General features: G+C 34.4%; 1 long non-coding RNA gene across 1 annotated transcript in view; it reads right to left on the bottom strand.

The window, feature by feature from the left end:
• The window catches only part of LOC132598356 (uncharacterized), a 36,207-nt gene extending 16,897 nt beyond the window's left edge, over positions 1-19,310 (bottom strand). The window contains exons 1-2 of the long non-coding RNA XR_009566444.1: positions 18,931-19,310; positions 4,316-4,350 (exon numbers count right to left, since the gene is read on the bottom strand). This is a non-coding gene — a long non-coding RNA (uncharacterized lncRNA). The remainder of the gene's footprint in view (positions 1-4,315; positions 4,351-18,930) is intronic.
• Positions 19,311-20,238: the final 928 nt, after the last annotated feature.

Here is a 20,238-nt window from a genome sequence, read left to right as displayed (position 1 = left end):
GTGTCAAAGCCAAGCCTCCTAACTGCCCCCCTCCCCCCCACCCACCAACCCACACCACTCCTTGTTCATCTGAGTAGCTCTAGTACTTCATTTGTCAGAAAGGAAAGCCATCCCCAATCTCTTCTTACAGATTAAAGGAGTTTGCTAGAATAAGCTGATAGGTAACAATGGAGTAGTGAGGCAGTGATACACACGTATGCTGTACAGTAAGATGGAATCTTTTTTTTTTCCAGTTCAATGGGTAGTTAACATTTCTTTAGATACCTATTTTTGCCTGGAAATCAGAAGGTCACAGAATTACTCTGAACCTGGGACCAATGTTAACTGAATGAGTCATAGATCAACTATCTAATTAGGTAAACATAAAAAAAAAGTAGGATTAATTTTATGTATTCAATGCAGTTATCTTAAAAGTGCACAGGTGTTTTTTAAAATCTAATTTACCTTTGCTACTATATTATCTTCCTAACTGGTGTAATCTATATTTAAATACTATTTAAATTTTGAAATTATCTTCACCATTAGTTCACGAGCTGAAGAGACTGATATACTCAAAAGCTGTATTTGTAAAAAGTCCACAGTTTTTTAATGTTTGATTTAGGTAGGTAGCATAGTCCCATATTCATGGTTTTTATTTTCACTGTAAAGTTGTTGTTCTTACAAACTGAGAAGCTCTCCTAGTTTCTGGGTTGGGCTGTAAATAGTGTAAAAAACAGGTTGATGAAAACCACTGCAGTTTCTAATTGTCAATGACACATCTCAGCTACAAGAAGAGAGTAAAAGGTAGTTGAAGACTCACAGTGTTATCAGTTTCAACGGAGTAGTAGACTTGACAATATTTTATTTCAAAAAGCAAGGTTATCTTGTGTCGTTACTAATTCCAAGGGTAAAGCAAATTAATCAACCCAATAAGAGAGTCTTCCCACTCAAGGAGACCATAAGTCAAGTGTAGCTGTTCTGAGGCAAGCATTTATGGACAATAAAGTGTCCAAAATTTAACAGTTGGAAATTACGTATTTTACTCTTTCTGGCCAGAGATGGGCAATGAAGTTTCACAAAGGCAGGGAGGAGCAATGCACATTCAAGTGCCTAGAATAAGACGCGTGAGATTGGAAAGATGAGAGCGGGCAAGATGTGGGAGCTTTTGCTTTTACGTGGGGAAGGAATACGATTGTGCTTGAAATGTTGAATGTAACTCAGGTTACACCCTGGAGAATGGATTGGAAGTACAGTGGGTGATTGAATGTGGGCAAATCAAATAAGAGTCTTTTGCTTAATCCAGGTGAAAGATGATGGCGGATTACATATCAGTGTTTGAAGTGGAGACAGAAAGACCATCGTGTGTACAAGAGGCAGTGATGCACAGAGCTGGGCTCTGCTTAGTTATGAGTACAGGGGTCATTAAAGGATGGCTTACTGGTTTCTAGCTTATGCAACTTTTTGGATGGTGGTGTCTTTGAAGAAAATTTATTCTGTGTTTTACATTAATATATTGAGGATCTTCTTAACAGAGAAACAGGTGTAACATGACAAGTGCAAAATAGAGTAGCAAAACAGTACTATTTTCATGGAAATTTTACTTCTACATATGCCTTCTAAATTTAATTTTCCTGGAAACTGCATCATATTTTGTACTTTTGCTAACAATTTTCCTGCCAAAGAAACAGATACATTGAACTTCATACTGTTCACAGTTGGGCACAAAAATTTTATTAGGATTTCTTTTACTGTAGGTATTACTTTTTAAGATACAACTAACCAAATTCAGAATCTCATATCAGCTGCAAATGCATTCTTATTACTTCATAAAAATGTTAAATAACATCATTCCTAGAAATTAATTGCTTTAGATTATCTAAATTCTCTTTCCATTGGCCTAATTTTTCTAGTATCATAAAATAAGTGATATATAGTTAATTCCTTTAAGAAAATTCTAATTTTCCAGTAGCAAATTATATAAATGATCTCATTTACTTTAGAGCATATAGCTAAATATACACAGCTATGACAATACTCAACAGTTTTTCTTCACTGGCTGTTTTTCTTCAATTTTAAGACAGTCACTGTTCACTGAGACCAGTCTCTATTCCTGATTTGTACAACTTTAATATGTACCTCTTCTCTGAAAATGTTTTTATGATGTTTGTGAATAATATATTTCCTGAACATTGTAAGAATTCTAATTTCACAAACATATTACAGAGCTAGGCAAATTGCTTAAATATCAATAATTGTAGAAATTAAAGGTCAAATTTGTGTCTATTTATTTATGCCCCTGTGTTTAGATTTTCACCCCAAAATTCAAAAAGCAATTTCACCAATATTTCTAGATATACCTTTTTATTTATTTGGTGTTTATTAATTCACTGTCTAGTGGTGATTAAGGTATAAGAAAATCTTGTTTTCTAAATTACAAACATAGAGTTGAAGATACATTGGTGATATAGTTGCTTTAAGTAGGGAAAAGACAATATATTAAAGAGACTGTTTATTGATTTGTAACCTAGGCTAGTTTTATGTTTTAATATTTAAACTAGGGATGAAAAAATCAAACACATATGGTTTTGGGCAGCTAGAAGTTGCAAAGTTGAAGATTATTTAACAGGAAATGGTGAGACAACTGTGGTAAAATGGAAAGATTACATCCTTCCTGAAGTCATTAAAATTCAATTAATGAGTAAAAACTTTACAATGGCCAACCTGGAAATTGATATAACAGAATAAGTTTTGTTGTTTTAATTTTGTCATCAAAATATATATCCTATATAATTAGTTTAATTAAAATATTGAAAAAAATAGTCACAGCCTTGTAAAAGTTGATCAGTTGGTAGTAAACTTTGATCTAAACTCAATTAATTGTGATGTACTGCTTTTGCAGAATTTTTGTAGATTATCATAATATACCACAATCAACTGACAATACTACACATAGATTGTGACTCTTAGATGAATCATGTAATTGGAAAATTCAGTTTGTCTCTTTAAAAATAAGCTTTATCAGTTAAGGAGCCGTTTATTTCTTCTCTCTCTCTCTCTCTCTCTCTCTCTGTCACAGACATACACACATACACAGGAAAATCAAACATCCAATTTTTAATTAGGGAGGCTACCTATTGATTCATACAGATATTATATACTGGTTAATCAGTTTTAAATCATTTCAATGTATTATATATTACACATAGAAAACAATTTTTAATTTAATTTTTAATTAATGTAAATAATTAAACAAATGACTTGTACATGCAACACTGTTCTACAGCATTGATTTTAAATCCCTGATTTCATGACTGATGTTGGTCCTCAGTTACTTACTTGCTCCCTTATCTGTTGTTTTTCTATATGTTTCCATCTGTTAATATTTGTTTAATGCTTCATCTTTTCTGTTATTTGATTCATACTACGTACCTTATACTGTGTTTCATACAGATAAATAATTTAAATTACTAATATGTTAGTCTTGATCATCAAAAATATAAAGTACTAGTTCTGGCCAAATAAAGTGCCTTATTCACTTGATTTTAAAGAAACTGATCCTGAGGATTGCAATAGAATTTAACTGAATAAAAACAAGCCTTTATTTGTCTAAGCACTGAGCCACAATGATGCCTGGACTCCCTACTGTTTATCAGGCTCTGTTCTAGGTTTTGGTTAATAAGCAATAACAAGACAAACAATGCCCCTGCCTTCATACAGTTTGTAGTTGAGTGGAATAGAATGGAAATAAGTTTAAAAAGCAACCAGGAAAGATCGTAAACTCATAACAGAAAAACAATGTCAATCCTGTTTCACAAAAACACTTAGAATGACAAATCTATCATGAGATTTACAAAGAAAAAAAAAGGCAGGCATAAATAAGAGCAGGAATGAAAATGAGACATCATAACAGATGCTATCAACAATTAAAAGTAATAAGGAGCTATAATACTTTATGACAATAAACTGAAACTTTTAGAAGAAATATGGAGAGGAGAAGAAAGACAACTTCTCTGCATTCATTAACACAAGCTAACAAAAAGTTGGGTTCTCTCCCCATTTAAAATACTGGATCCGTAAATACTTCTTCTCAAGAAAACCCAATAAAAAGGTGATTGTAAAATGTTTTACCATAAATTTAGAATTATTCTAGTCATGTACAAATACTCTCCAAAAATAGAAAAAAAAGAATTACTTGCATTACACTAGCATATTTTGATATCAACATATAAGTAGAATAGTATATGAAAGAAAAATCAGGCCAATCTCTCTCGTGGACATCGATGACGAAACAGGCATCAAAACTGGCAGCACACATCAGATAATACATTTTACTCACATTGGGCATATCTCAGTGGCATGTTGGCTTCATAGCTGAAAAGAAATCAATATATAGATTACTACACTAAGAATAAAAGAGAAAGCAATCGGATTATATACATAAATGGAGAAATAATAGAAAGTAAGGTAAACTTAATTTTTATTTAAAATATTCTTAATCAAAAATAAAAGGACACTACTAGAATCTAATAAATTTATGTAATCAAAAGTAAAAGTGAACATATGTGTTCAGGTCTTCTGCCATAGAAGACCTGAATAGACATTGACAGAGATGGCTAATAGACATGTGAAAAGCTGTTCAAAACCACAATGAGATGTCACCTCACACCTGTCAGAATGGCTATTATCAAAAAGTCTACAAATAACAAGTGTTGGTGAGGATGTGGAGGAAAGGGAACCCTCTTGCACTGTTACTGGGAATGTAAGTTGATGCAGCCACTATGGAGAACAGTATGGAGGGTCCTCGTAAAACTAAACATAGAACTACCCTACAATCCAGAAATTCCACTATTACGTATATATCCTAAAACATTTATTTGAAAAGATACATGTACTCCAATATTCATAGCTGCATTATTTACAATAGCCAAGATACAGAAGAAATCCAAGTGTCCATCAACAGATGAATAAAGATAGGATACACAGACAATAAAATACCACTCAGCCATAAAAAAGAATAGAATGAAATTCTGCCATTTACAACAGGGTAGATGTACCTAGAGGGTATTATGCTTACTGAAATAAATCAAAAAGAGAAAGACAAAGACTGTATGTTATCACTTACATGTGGAATCTAAAAGTATTAAACGAATGTTTATAACAAAACAGAAACAGACTTACAAATACAGAAAACAAACTAGTGGAAACCAGTGGGGAGAGGGAAAGGGGGAGGGGAAAGATAAGGGTATGGAATTAAGAGATACAAACTACTATGTATAAAATAGATAAGCAACAAGGATATATTGTACAGCACAGGGAAATATAGCCATTATTTTGTAATAACTTTAAATGAAGTATAATCTATAAAATACTGAATCACTATGTTGTACACCTCAAACTAATATAATATTATAAATTATACATTAATAAAAAGTTATGAGAAATCTAATTCGGATCAATAAGAAGGAAAAACATTTTATGATGTAAAAATAAATAAAATATTAGGTAATTCAATAACCCTTACCTAGTTCAAGAGCACCCAGTCATTACCACAGTCCTCTTGTTTTTTTTATTTTGGTGGTGTTGAATTTTGTGTAATGGGCCTTCATTACTTTTGTAATAAATGAAGAAATATACAGTTAAAATAGAAAGCATTATAGTGAGTGTTAGAAGCAAACGCTTCAACATCTTATATCAGTATCTTAAACATATTGGTGGGTGTATATTTAGTGAATCAATGTAGGAAAAAGGATTAAATAAATAGAAAGCTGAAAACTATTATTTACACGTGATATGGTTATGCAGAAACCCAATGTAACGTAGAGATCAGTAATTAGAATTAGAAGAGTTTTGCAAATTTTCTGGAAGTTTAAAAAATCAATTCTCCTTTACATTTTCATACACTAAACAAGTAGAGGAAAACATTTTTGTTTCTTTTGCAATAGCTAGAAATTAATTAGTTAATATTGAGTAGTTATGAATTAAAATTGTACAATTTCTGTTGAGGAAAATTATAAAATTATATTGAACATATATTACAACCTTATAAATCATTGGAGGCATATGACACCTTCATGAATAAGAAGACAGTATCATACAGATACCAGTATTCCTTAACGGACCCACAAATTCTATAGAAAACTGAAATATTTTGTAGTGAAGTTTGACAAAAATGTATACAAAGAAACAAAGGATAAAAGTAACCACTCTACTGTCCCAGAGTCAGGAAGGATGAAGAGCTTCCCCGATAAAGATCAATAATAATTTTGAAGCCATTATATTAGGACTGAGATAGAGAAAAACAAAGAATAAAGAGCTCAGAGAGACACCCAAGAATGTATAGTAATTTGATTTGTGATAAAGCATGTATTATAGATTCACTTCAAGGTGAATAAAATATTAAAGTTAAAAACAGTTTAATACTTTTGAGATACATTTTTTTGTCATGTTAAAAATATAAAAATACAATTTTTGCCAATAACAGCAAGGAGTATGATGCCATTTCTTTATAACATCCCTGTGTATCATCTATCATCTAATTATTTTTCTAAATAGATACATGAATAATTTTATCAAATATAAATTACGGCTATTTTGAGAAGTTAAATTCTGTAAACTTCCAATATTTTCTGTAGTTTGCAATTTTTAAGTTTTATAAATAAAGTGAGCATATATTGTTTTCCGGGATATAAGGTTAGTAATCTTTCAAACCATTATAAAAATGAATGTTATCAGAAAGCCTTGCACCTAACACTAAAATAATGCTCAATTGTTTTAATTTTCTAATAAACATATACAGTTTAATGAATGGAAAATTAAAAAGCTATTTTAGTTGACATTTCATATGTTGTGCTCAATTGGATTAAAAAGTTGGGCGAAGGTTACTTTGGTGTCCTGCTACCTCACCTCTCCTCTGCTGCATTTTCATAGGCGCTGTTTCCCACTAAGGTATCTCTGAAAAATAATCCCCACTTAGATGTTGAATAATAAACATACAGTTTTCCAGGCACACCAGAAAATCAAAAATCTTTCAAGAGTTTAAAAAAAAAAAAAGTTTTATGCAGGAAGTAGCACAATGGAATTTATAGAATGTAGCAAGACATGGAGTTGATACTTAGGGTGCTGGATGTCCACATTGTATATTAATAACTATTTTTAGTCGAATCTAGGTCTGTAAATATATTTCAGAATTGATGTCTTTGCCTAGTGGATCCCATATATTGACAGAAATACTTTCATCATGAGTCAACATTTTTAAAAAATATTTATTTTACTGGATCTAACTAGATATTATAGGCATTCAGAATGTGCTCTGAGGGCTTTCTATGTCCTTATCTCCATGAAAAAGGAAAAACAAAGATATTTAAACAAAATGTTTAGCATTGTACCTGAAGCATTATATTTTCGCTAAAATATGAGTAATTATTTAAATTTCTTTATCACTGTCAGTGGACAGCTGGTCTTAGGCTATAAAAATAACATTAATTAGATGCACATAATAGTTCTTTTAGCCACCCAATGAGATTAAAATTCATATTTTTGTTACATGAAAATGTCAGATTATTTCCAACAATCTATTAAACAATCAACTGAATTTATATTACAGAAAATCAAAATGTTGACTTGAAAATATGAAAAGTATAACTATCAAATTAAGGTAAATCATTACTGTGCTCTTGTGTTTATTTCTAAAATGTTCAAGTTTGTGGATTAGTGAGCATCTGGAAATATGGTCAGGTACAAAACAACAATCTGGTTAATGAAAAAGAGTGTTAAAAAAGAGTAGTCATATGATTTTAGACATAGGAATGAACAAAAAAATCTAGCACGTGTTCATATGTTACAGATCTTTTGCTAAAAAACATAATATTTGACTATCGTTAAGACAGATTATTTTAGATTATCTCAAATTGGATTAGAAATTGTAAATAAAATTAAATTGAAGACATTCAAAGAAAATCTACAAACAATTTGGACTTGGAAAGGACAGTAGGTCGCTATAATGAAAGATGAGAAGTGGCATAATCTCAAAATTGTTTGCACATCAAATGGAACTTTCTCAAAGAGCACACTAAATACAAGTTAAATGAGTAAAAGAAACAAATTGAAAATAATCATATAGTTTGGAGTCTTTCCCTAATGGAAACAGAGAAAAGGCAAACTGCACAACTCAATTAAATAGAATTTAATTGAATAAATACTTAGAGACTATGTGCCAGGAATGGAAAATATATAAGTTGCTCAAAATCTTTGTCTCTAAGGTGTTCATAATTTTGTTCAAAGGTTAAAAACTAAAGGAAGGATTATGAGATGAGCCCTACAGTAAAACTTTGAGTAGTGGGTGAAAGCAATTCTCCCGTATAAGTATCAGGTGTACCACGGCACTGCCAACATTTTGAATGAGGACTGTGAGACAATAAATATCTGCTGTTTTAAGTGACCCAGTCTGTGGTGCTTTGGTGCAACAACCCTAGGAAAGTCCACGTGGTGCCGTTGTTTCTATGTTCTCTCCATTGACAGAGCAAGGAAATGTAAAAGTATGTGTGCATTCTGTATCGTGTGTGCGCACACACACACCCACATTTCTATAGGTTCCTATCTGCATACAAAGCTAAGCATGAGTTCATACATAACATGAGTTCATGTTTCCAACTCTTGTCTATCATCACTTGTCATTCTATTTTCCTCCCCTTGTTCATCTATAACATCCCACTCCAGTAGTGAGACACCCTACTCGCACTATCTGTCATTCATTTATTTAGTTGTTGAATCCACTATACGTGCACAGCAGTACCAGAAGTGTTAACCTGTGCAAACTGCATTATCAACCTGAGTACAGTGCTTACCTACAGTTTGTTTTCTCATTAGCTTTTACAGATACCACTCTTGTCCAAAGTTACTTAGGGCATCATCTTTTCTCCCATTCTCCTTCACTGAGGTTTTTTGTTTTTTAATAGTTACACATTTGTTACACATGAGATTTTTTGGTTACATTCCTCATTCTGTATCAAGATTCTTCTTTAAATAATTTTAATTGCATATGTTACGGCTGACTCTTTATGTTCTGAAATTCAAATTTTGGCAATTCGGGTTTTGGCAAATGCAGTGCATGAATTCACAAGTATGGTATCTTACAGAATAGTTTCACCACCCTAAATGTCTCTCTTTGAATCCTTGACTCCAAACTACCTAGGAATATGAGTGTTTTGTTTTACCTGTGTCAGTAGTTTCAGAAAAAGCCATCAGAAATTTTTGCTTTTTAATCTCGTGTTTATACTAGTATTTCCTTTTTCTTTTGTAGTGATAAATTTAATAAAATATTAAAGGTTAAGGAGGCTTTTTGATTTTTTGTTGAAAAAATAAAGCTACAATATTAAATTGCAATAGTCTGTGATTTGATCTAGGCATAAGGTATAACATTTATTTCTGATAAAAATCATTTTTATCAGAAAGTTATTATTTTTAAAATTTTATTTATTTTTGGCTGTGTTGGGTCTTCGTTTCTATGTGAGGGCTTTCTCTAGTTGCGGCGAGTGGGGGCCACTCTTCATCGCGGTGCGCGGGCCTCTCACTATCGCGGCCTCTCTTGTTGAGGAGCACAGGCTCCAGACGCGCAGACTCAGCAGTTGTGGCTCACGGGCCTAGTTGCTCCGCGGCATGTGGGATCTTCCCAGACCAGTGCTCGAACCCGTGTCCCCTGCATTGGCAGGCAGATTCTCAGCCACTGCACCACCAGGGAAGCCCAGAAAGTTATTTCTGATAAAAGTCATCATTTTTTATCAGAAAGTTATTTCTGATAAAAATCATCATTTTTATCAGAAAGTTAATAGAATTTGTTAATTTGTACATTTTACAGATGAGCAGAATAGCTCCATAGTGAATTTCATTATTTTGTACAAAATTTACAAATGCTAAATAACATAATAAAGATGGCACTGTTTCTTCATTCATGGAAATTCAGTAAACTTCTTGAACACTTTGTTCCAAATCTATTCCAGGTGTCAGAGATAAAGCAGTAAATAGAACAATATCCTCGTCTCCTAAAGTTACAGGAAACAATTTCCATAAAATTATTTCATTTGGTGATAAGAACCATAAAGAAAAATAAGATTGAGCGATACATATTGGGAGGTGGGAGAGGGCCTTATGAACTTAGATGGACATGGTAGAGCTCAGAAGAGGTGTCACACGATGACAGATGTAGCGGGGCAAAACCTGTGAGGAAGCAAATCTAAGTACAATACAAATGTGAAAATATGTGCAACAAAGGTAGGGTGTTTGGGTCCTGGGAAATGAAAAATGCCCCTGGAGCCAGAAACTTCTAAGTGAGTGGAGACCAGCTTTGCAAGGACATGGTCCATGGGAATCAAATCAGATAATAGAGGGCCTCTTTAATGTCTTCCGTGTCATCATTAATCTCATTCATTAATATCTGTCCATTCTTATTTGACTTCATAACCACATATTGTGACGACTAACTCCTGTGCTCATACTTTACCAATAACAAACCCCTTGCCCCTTGGTCACGATTCTGAATGTGACATTGTCATATTTTATTTAAAGCAATATAACCTCAGTTTGATTATATGTGAGTATATATGGGGAAAATGTATGGTAGTTTTGAATTAAACTTTTTGAAAAGTTTTACACATACAGTATAATCATTTAAAAAAATGAATAAAATTTAACGAGCTTCCTTCCCTTCCACTGTGTTCAGGTAAAGCATCTGAAGGCATCCACCACCCTCTGATGCCTGATGCCCTGGCTGTGTGACCCTCGCTGGGTTTTGCAGTAGACTCCATGCATAGAGTACAGAGAGGTTTCTATGTACCTTTATTCTACAGGGAAAGGCAAAAAGCAAGTAAGTCCACAGATACAAGGAGAATCCCGGGAAAGATTTGCCTGCTATGTGCAAATGGGAAATCACAGAGCTTGCTGTTTACATTAGAGCAGCAAGCCAATGTGGCTTTTTAAAAACAGAGTTAATTATAGGATACTAACATGATGGATAACAATAATCTCTATCTCCTAAGCTATATTAGATAGCTCTCACTCCTTAAAGGAGAAGGAAGGAATTGAATATAAATTTACATTCCGGTCTTTTTTGTTTCTTTTAAGAAAGAGCACTTAGATATATAGTTAATTATATTCCCATTTTTATTTAAAATATGATAATAGAGCAGTTCCTAATATCAGTGTGCACAAGTATTATGTTTTAAAAAATATAGATCTCTGGAAATGCCCCAGACCTATTGAAAGGATTTTCAGGTGTGGATGTTCATGAATATTGACTTTTTAACAGGTTCATAAGTGCTTCTCATGTGCAGAGATGTCTTTAATCTGTGTATTTTTAGGCCCTGCAGGTAAAAGCTCTATGTGATCTACTCTGTTATCAAATTTCAGAATCATAGTTAAGACATACAATGAGCAGTGTTAAAGTGTACGAACAACACAGCTTTTGTACTTTACTCATGACTCCCTTACTGTGTCTTAGTTCTGACACACATTCACTGTGAAAATGTGAACAAGTCAATACTGTGCTTATTTCTTCAGCAAATAAATGGTTCAAATGAAATGGTATGTGAATGTTGATGAATGTTGTGCCCCAAAATACACAACTAAGGAAGCTTTTTCAGCCAATGATAACCAGAAAAATAGACGTGTGCTGCTTCATCTCATTAACCATCAATTTATAGGGTCACTGCAATTCAAAGCATTCCATGGTAATTTTGAAAAGTATTATTTTTTCCCTACAACTTTACTAAATATACTACTAGGAGATAGATGGTGGAACAGTTAAAAAGATGTACTGTGGAGCTGTTCCTAGAAAGTGTTTACTCTGCCACACTGCAGCTATGTGATACGACACATCCCTTGATCTTCCAGAAAACATCATGTTTCCACAGGTAAACATTTTTTTAACATCTTTATTGGAGTATAATTGCTTTACATTGTTGTGTTAGTTTCTGCTGTATAACGAAGTGAATCAGCCATACATATACATATATCCCCATATCTCCTCCCTCTTGCGTCTCCCTCCCACCCTTCCTATCCCACTCCTCTAGGTGGTCACAAAGCACTGAGCTGATCTCCCTGTGCTATGCGGCTGCTTCCCACTAGCTATCTATTTTACATTTGGTAGTGTATATATGTCCATGCCACTCTCTCACTTCGTCCCAGCTTACCCTTCCCCCTTCCTGTGTCTTCAAGTCCACTCTCGACATCTGAGTTTTTATTCCTGTCCTGCCCCTAGGTTCTTCAGAACTATTTTGTTTTTAGATTCCATATATATGTGTTAGCATACAGTATTTGGTTTTCTCTTTCTGACTTACTTCACTCTGACAGACTCCAGGTCCATCCACCTCACTACAAATAACTCAATTTCCTTTCTTTTTATGGCTGAGTAATATACCATTGTATATATGTGGCACATCTTCTTTATCCATTCATCTGTCGATGGACACTTAGGTTGCTTCCATGTCCTGGCTGTTGTAAATAGAGCTGCAATGAACATTTTGGTACATGACTCTTTTTGAATTATGGTTTTCTCAGGGTATATGCCCAGCAGTGGGATTGCTGGGTTGTATGGTAGTTCTATTTTTAGCTTTTTCAGGAACCTCCATATTGTTCTCCCTTGTGGCTCTATCAATTTACATTCCCACCTTGGATAATAAAAACACATCATGTTGTAGAGAATAATCAGACTCATTTGTTGGTGCATAGGCAGGTCTGTAATTAGCAAGAACTCAGTAAATATTAGCCTCTAGCATAATAATTAGCATTTATAAGTTGACCAGAAAATGTCATCTTTCACATCATCGAAAGACCTGGGTGTGATGCTGAATATGACGAGAAGTTATGGTGTCAATCGAAAGGAGATCCACTACGGTGAAGTGTGTGGTGTGGGGAAAGTCCAGAGTTTTTCATTAAGCAAAAAAGAAAATGGAATTCAGGAATATAAGGTGAAGGAGATTAAAACCTTAGAATATTAGGTGAAAAAATTAAAACAATATATTTCTAATTCCATGGATGGAGAATATTGACATTCCATAGAGTTTAAATTACTAGAAATAAGTGATAAGGTGAAAACAGTGAAGGAAAAAGAGTAAATTAGGGACTTCCCTGGTGGTCCAGTTGTTGAGGCTCTGAGCTTCCACTGCAGGGGGCATGGGTTCGATCCCTGGATGGGGAACTAAGGTCCCACATGCTGTGCAGTGTGGCCAAAAAACCAAAAAACTTATATTCCCCTATGTTCTCTGAATAATTAGAAAATTAAAAAAAATTTTTAGAAGAGTAAATTAATGGTGACTTTTGAGGACTAGAAATTGAAAGGAAACAGTAATAACCACAGGAGAGAAAAACACTCTCTACATAAGAAAATAAACATTTATATGTATACTCTAATGATTACAGGCATGCAGAAAAATCATTGCATGGATCATATTAAATCTCCATCTTCCTATAGCAACTACATAGTCATAGTTTTGTTAGGATGTGTCTTAAGTAGGTTTTTAATGCAGCAGTTCTCAAGTGCAGTCTGCTGACCTCTGGGGTCTCCAATATGCTTTCAGGGCATCTATAAATTTAAGCCTCTTTTCATAAAAATAGGGTGTGAATTTTTTTCCTTTTTCACTGTTGACATTTATAAAAATAGTGCAAAAGCAGTGGTTGATAATCTACTGATACCTTGACGCAAAATAAGCAGTGGCCCCAAAGTGTGCTAGTAAGTATATATATTTCAACTTTGCACACCTCCGGTAAAATAAGTCAGTTTTACTTGTGAATGCCCTGGATCAAGCAGCACAAGTTAGTCATTTTATTAAATCCTGAACCTTTGAGTATAATTCCGAATATTCAGTGTGGAAAAATATGAAGGGTAGGGCAGTTGTGCTGAATTCTGAAGAATATGATACTTTTTGAGAAACTAGGAGATTGAGTTTAAAGCCGACCCTGGCAGCTCTTTTTCATGAAACACCATATAATTTATAAGAATGACTGAAAGATAAATTATATTTATTCAGACTTGGGGATTTTGCAGAGGGTTTCTCAAAAATGAACAAAGTAAGTCTGTGCTGTCCTTCCAAGGAAAACAACTGACAGTATTTGTTTTACTCATTTGAGTTTATTGGAAGCGAGAGAGAATGTTCTGGAAGACTTTTATCTTCGATCCAGAGATTTGATGTTTTTCCAAAACTTAAAATGTGTCCCATGAGATCCATAGAGATATGAAGAATGTAGTTTTGGGTTTTTTTTTTTTACATTTTATAATGAAATGTGTCAACATTTGTAAGATCTCCGTAATTCATTGAAACAATGTTTTCTAAATGAGTGATGCTTATTTGATGTTACAAAACCAGCTACGGGGTGGGGGTGGGGAGAACATCCATTCACTGATGTGGTTGGAGCTTGCCCTTTGCAACTAGTCTCTACAAAACAACCAATTTTTCATTTGGAATGTAGAGCCAAAGAAGCATATCCAAAATTATCAGAAAAGTATAGTAGTATCTCTCCCTTTAAAACCACACATCAGTGTGAAGCCATATTTTTCTTCATATACTTCTACCAAACCACATATCAAATCAGAGTGGATGAAGAGGCAGACATGAGAATCCAGCTGACTTCTATTTAGCTGGTCATTTAAGTCATTTGCAAAATGTAAAACAATACCACTCTTATCCTTAAGCTTTGTTATGTTTTGGAAAATAGACTTATTTTCATAAAACTATGTTGTTTACATTTCTATTCAGTCTATTACTTTAGATGGAGTAATAAGCAAATATTTGGGAATTTCTCAGTTTTAATTGTGAATACGGCAGCTCGGGGGTCTCAGGTGTGTGTCGAGGCATTAAAAGTTTGGTAAGGAGCACCTCTGCAATCTGAAAGGGCCAGAGAACCGGCAGCCAATGACAAGGGGCTTCACCACTGCTGCTCAATTTCAACCATCCCCGCTCGGCTCAGATGTTGTGTTAGCTGCTTATCTGACAAGACTTGGAGGTTGTGCGCTGCTCACTTAGACCTCAGCCTGCGGCCAAGAATTTAAGGGGAATCGCCCTTTCCCTAGCTTCCTTTTCTACACAGCTAAACCCTCTGCGGAACCCACAACACGTACTTCAGCTGCTCCAGCAGATCTAAACGTTGACTTCTGCCTTCTCCTCTCAGCCCTGCTCGCCTTCCAGGTTTCTTTTTCTCTCTACACCCTGGGTAGCAGATGGTTCTGGGGCAGAGACTGAGTGAAATTCTACCAAGTATTGCTGACATGGGCTAATACTAGCCACAGCTAAAGCCCATTCCCTCATCTATGTTGCTTAGTTTTCTAGTTGATTATGGTGAGAGGAATCCTCTGATATATCTAGCAGAAGTCAGAGCTCTTTCATTTAAAAGTATATCCTGGTGCCTTGCCTCATTCCTGGCTCATTATATTTTGAGAATCTCTTATCAAATAATGTATATATATGTATAAATAAACACATAGAAAAACAAATGGACAAGGCGACAAAGAGCCCACATTTAGTAATGAAATACTTTCTCCTGGTCTGAGGTTATGACTATCTTTCTCTAGCTACTAAAGAGCAATCATTGGTGGGGGGGGGGGTGTCAAAGTTGCCTTTTGTTAATTGAAAATTAAGAAAAGGAAATTTAATTGAAAATTCTTAATTTGCATAGAGTCAAATTCATTTTAATGTTTAGTTCCCTAGATTGTTACAGACTCATACATCATGTGACCGCCAACACAATCAAGATAAGGAACATTTTCATACCCCCCAGCTACCTCATGCCCCTTTGTAGTTACCGCTTCCCTTTGTTCCCAGATCAGGACAAACACTGCTCTATTTTCTGTTCATATAGTTGTGCCTTTTTCAAAATATAAATGGAAACATAGAGTCTGTGGTCATTTTAATCTGATATTTTTACTTAGCATTTTGCATGTGATGCGTATCTATGTTGTTGTATCAGTAACTTCATCTTTTTGTTGGTAGTAGTATTCCATCGTAAAGATGGGTCACAGTTAACTTATCCACTCACAAGTGGAAGGACATTTGGCTTGTTTCTATTTTGGGGAGATTATGCATGGAGACCTAAAAAAAAAAAAATACAAAAGTTTTTGTGTGTGAACATATGTTTTAACCTCCCTTGGGTAAATAGGAGTGAGACTGCCAAGTCAAATGGTGAGTCTGTGTTTAAACACTTAAGAAACTTCCAAACTTTCTAATTGGCTGTATCATTTTGTATTCCCAACAGCCTATTTTAAGAGTTCAGTTGCCCACGTACTCTCCAGCATTTTTATTTAATTTTAGGTATTCAGTAGGTGTGAAGTGGTGTCTGCTTATGGTTTTTTTTTTAATTCAAGGGGTCTTTCTATTTTCCTTTTTTAAATTTAATTTTTATTTTACATTATAGTTGATTTAACATTTTGTATTAGTTTCAGGTGTACAGTAGAGTGATTCAGTGATACATATATCCATTCTTTTTCAGATTCTTTTCCTTACAGGTTATTACAGAATATTGAATAGAGTTCCCTGTGCTATACAGTAGGTCCTTGTTGATTATCTATTTTATATATAGTAGTGTGTATATGTTCATCCCAAACTCCTAATTTATCCCTCCCCCTACCTTTCCCCTTTGGTAACCATTAGTTTGTTTTTGAAGTCTGTGAGTCTGTTTCTGTTTTGTAAATAAGTTTGTTTCATTTTTTAAAATTAGATTCCACTATGAGTGATATCATATTTGTCTTTCTCTGTCTGACTTCACTTAGTATGATAATCTCTAGGTCCATCCATATGGCTGCAAATGGCATCATTTCATTCTTTTTTATGGCTGAGTAATAGTCCATTATATATATATATATATATATATGTACCACATCTTTATCCATTCCTCTATCAGTGGACCTTTAGGTTGCTTTTGTGTCTTGCCTCTTGTAAATACTGCTGCAATGAACACTGGAGTTGCATGTATCTTTTTGAATTATGGTTTTCTCTGGATATATGTCCAGGAGTGGAATTGCTGGATTATATGGGAGTTCTATTTTTAGTCTGTAAGGACCCTCCATACTATTCTCCATAATGGTTGTACCAGTTTTCATTCCCACCAATAGTGTAGGAGGGTTCAGTTTTCTCTGCACCCTCTCCAGCATTTATGTTTTGTGGACTTTTTGATGGTGGCCACCCTGAATGGTGTGAGGTGATAGCTCATTGTAGTTTTGACTTGCACTTCTTTAATAATTAGTGATGCTGAGCATGTTTTCATGTGCCTCTTGGCCACCTGTATGTCTTCTCTGGAGAAATGTCTACTCCCATACTCTTCAGTTGGGAGTAACAGAGTTTGCTGCTTCTAATGGTTAAATGGGTATTAACCATTACTTAGCAGGGGCAGGTACATTACAGCTGCAAGTAGTTCATTGTCCATCCACCAGAAATGGTTACAATTACAAGTGTTAAAAAGGATGAGAAACAGGCTTCCCTGGTGGCGCAGTGGTTGAGAGTCTGCCTGCCGATGCAGGGGACGCGGGTTCGTGCCCCGGTCCGGGAAGATCCCACGTGCCGCGGAGCGGCTGGGCCCATCAGCCAAGGCCGCTGAGCCTGCGTGTCCAGAGCCTGTGCTCCGCAACGGGAGAGGCCACAGCCGTGAGAGGCCCGTGTACCGCAAACAAACAAACAAACAAAAAAAGGATGAGAAACAACTGCAACTCTCAGACATAGACTGCAGGGGTTAAAATCACATGCCATGTTTAGAAAACCGTTTAGCAGTTGTTAACAATGTGTGTGTGTATATATATGCCCCCCCAAGTTTCACTCCTTCTACTCCTAAGTATATAAACAAGAGAAATTATTTCCAAAATGATTGCACACAAATATTCACAGCAATCATATTAATAGCTAAAAATCAGAAGAAAGTCCATAGATAAATATTTTATATATTTGTAAAATGACCTAAAGTATTGTATAGTTAAACTTTAGGAAAATAGAGATAAGTGCCTACTTTTGCTATAAAATGGTTGTAAAACAGTGGATTTGATACAAAGCATGAATAATAATGATGCAAATACACCCCTGAGCTATAAGAATGGCAAGATTGTTGATGTGAAAAGGAATACTCATGGATTGTGAACATTTGTTATGGCTGGTTAGGCAAAAGTAATACCATGTTGGCTTAGTTGAGGAGACATATTCAGTGGACATAATGCAAAGGTAGGGTAAAAAGATTTAGACTTGAGCCATTTAGGGAAAAAAATTGAGTTAATTATATTCAAAGCTAGTATAAACAATATGCGAAGAGTGAGATTAAATGGAGTTCTGTGTGGTTGTGAGAGTATGAAGTTGCTTTATATATAAATGGAATTCTTTGGAATTAGCCCTGAGATTCTAAGGATAGTAAATAATGAGAGTTATTCATTTAAAATAATTCTTACATCTTTTTATTTAATTAAATAACTATCATACTCATACCTTTTTAAAGTTTATTGTATTTTGAAATACAAGTCAGCTTTCTCATTCACTGACATAAATGATAGCAGACTGTTGAAATGGAGTTTAAAGTCTGAAGCAATTGATATGGAAATTTATTATTAATGTCCTAAGGAAAATCATTGTATATATCTTTGTAATAGGTAGCAACTACTACTTTGCAACTAATTTAGGAAGAGTTTCAAGAGTGCATCCACTCTCTTTGGAAGCTGGCTAAATGAAAGAAAAGATAGGGCTTTAGGAAGAAACACTGTAAAGGGAATTTGTTGCTCATGTGCCTAAAAAATCTACAATGTTCTTTTGCCAAAACCCTGATAGATTTGAGCCATGACTTCACTTCTACTTACCACGTTTTTTATTCCATTCTGTAAGCGCTTCATCTTTGTGGTTTATCTTTCCCTGGCCTGCTGTCTTCTTTATTGTATTTCTTCTGCTTGTCTATCTTAATCTTGCTTTTTTACCTTGCTGTGTCTCATCTCATTTTGCTCACCTTATCTCCGTTCATTTTGGAGTTGGTGCAACGTTATCCACATGTAAATGCAAAATTGAAAAGAAGAAAAAGTGGGTTGACTACCGTTCCGATTAATATACATACACAGACATGCAGTTTTTTGAAAATCTATAAGAAAGACAAATATTATTCTTGGAGAACAATGTTCTTTTCAATCCTCTTCACAGCTCCCAAACAAATTACATGATAATGATGAAAGGATGACTGCCAACAAAAAGGAAAAGAGAGAAATAGAGCGTCTGGCAGTGTTTTTGTTTGTTTATTTTGGTTTCAAATGAAAATGACTCTGCATTATCAATCACTTTCTTCATCAACAGAAACCCTTTTCACTCCATGGAAAAATAAGTACTTCAAGAGTTAGTAACTGTGAAAAGAAGATAAAGGATAATAAATTATAAAACACAAAAATAGATTTCCTATGAAGATAAATTGTAGAAACTTTACTCAAATACTCCTTTTTTTGAAATAATGATTTTCAAGCCTGCAATGTATGTATTAGTGTCTATCCACTGGATATTTCACCTTAATACATATTTTTGAATGAAATATTTGGATTTTTCCAAAACACACCTAGAAATAGTGGATAGGCGATTATGTTTAATGACATCCTTAATTTGTAGTTTAATGTTCATATATGATACACAATAACTGACTATTACACTATTTCTCAGAAAGTATATTCACTGATACATGTTTTTTATCCATAATGTGTACAGCACCTCTTGTACAGATACAGACTTTAAAATTCTAGGATCCAATCATAATTCTGTGAACAGTGATGTTTTCTGAAGAGTGTTACGTGTCTACAGTTAGTGCGTTGTGCATTTCTGTAGTTCATTCATTTTCAATAATGCATAATATTCCATTCGTTGAATATATAATATATTCATGCTTTCTCATTTTGATGGACTTCTGGGATATTTTCAGGTATCATAAAGGCTGTTTGGAGCATTCTTTCCCATGCCTATTGGTTTGTATGTACAAAACAGCTGGAGGGTGTGTGTGGAATATTGGAATTTTTGGTCTTTGGGTATGAGAAGGTTTAAACATTACCCTACCCACTGCCACTTTGTACTGCTTCTCTCTACATTGGTTTAGTTCTTCAGAAAGCTTTCTGTGTGCATATTAAATAGAAGCATGTAAACTACCAATGCCAGGTAAAGAAGAGATCCATATTTTTTGAAGATTCCAAAAGAAATTCCAGGGAACACCTGTAATTGCCCAAATCTGGATTTTATGCCCATACCTGCAGTTCATGGGAAGAATCCATCACCATCAAAATACAAT

The sequence above is a fragment of the Globicephala melas genome, chromosome 13 (assembly GCF_963455315.2).
Source record: "Globicephala melas chromosome 13, mGloMel1.2, whole genome shotgun sequence".
Classification (NCBI taxonomy): domain Eukaryota; kingdom Metazoa; phylum Chordata; class Mammalia; order Artiodactyla; family Delphinidae; genus Globicephala; species Globicephala melas.
Note: the sequence above shows the minus strand (reverse complement) of the source record. Positions and strands in the feature narration are given on the sequence as shown.